Consider the following 751-nt stretch of genomic DNA (forward strand, 5'->3'; position numbering starts at 1 on the left):
GTTATCTCCTAACACTGAGAACACGCAAATCCTCTTACCTAGCAATTCTCCTCCTAGCACACATGTGTTTAGGTGCTCACTCAAAAAAAAACATATACAGAAGTTTCTGGCAGTCAGAGTTAAAAACTCAAAGTGTTCATCTTTCGTAAACGAGACAGATGCACTGTGAGTTGTGATTCATACCACAGACAAATAGCATTGAAAAAATAGACAGTTCCTACCAACATAATGTAGGCAAAAGCAGCAGACATTAAATATATGTGGCATGATTTCATTCATATAAACTTCATGAATTTGCATGTCATCCTTGTGCAAGGGCCGTGCTAATCTTCACTATATAAACTTCAAAACTAGGCAAAACCAATCAATGGCGGCAGAAGTCAGGACAATGGTTTGGTTACCTTTGGGGGGGAAATAGTAGCAGTGATTAAAAATGAAGCCAGTGAGATTGGGTGGAGAAAGCAGAGTCAACAGATGGAGAAAGGCCAGCTCCTGGGGATATCGCTGAAACCCTTCACACAAGCACACCTGACGCTACTTCCCTCTGCTGCTGGACCTCTCGATTCCCTGAGACTTTAGTTTCCGATGAGCTGTCTTTTGCACCAGCCTTGACCTCTGCCTGGAACCCAGCTCCTGCTAGAAATGGAAACCTGGAAAGATGGGTTTCTCTCCATGTATGAAGGTGAGAACAGAGTGATCAACAGATCACAATAGAGAGAGGATTTTCAATCCAGCTGTGGGAAGGTTCTAT

At 43.0% G+C, this 751-nt stretch overlaps 1 non-coding gene across 1 annotated transcript; it reads right to left on the reverse strand.

Moving 5' to 3' along the window:
• Positions 1 to 270: 270 nt before the first annotated feature.
• Positions 271 to 375, reverse strand: LOC113271361 (U6 spliceosomal RNA). The gene has a single exon (XR_007187775.1). It is a non-coding gene; the product is annotated as a U6 spliceosomal RNA (small nuclear RNA).
• Positions 376 to 751: the final 376 nt, after the last annotated feature.

This window comes from Ursus arctos, unplaced genomic scaffold (assembly GCF_023065955.2).
Source record: "Ursus arctos isolate Adak ecotype North America unplaced genomic scaffold, UrsArc2.0 scaffold_14, whole genome shotgun sequence".
Lineage (NCBI taxonomy): Eukaryota > Metazoa > Chordata > Mammalia > Carnivora > Ursidae > Ursus > Ursus arctos.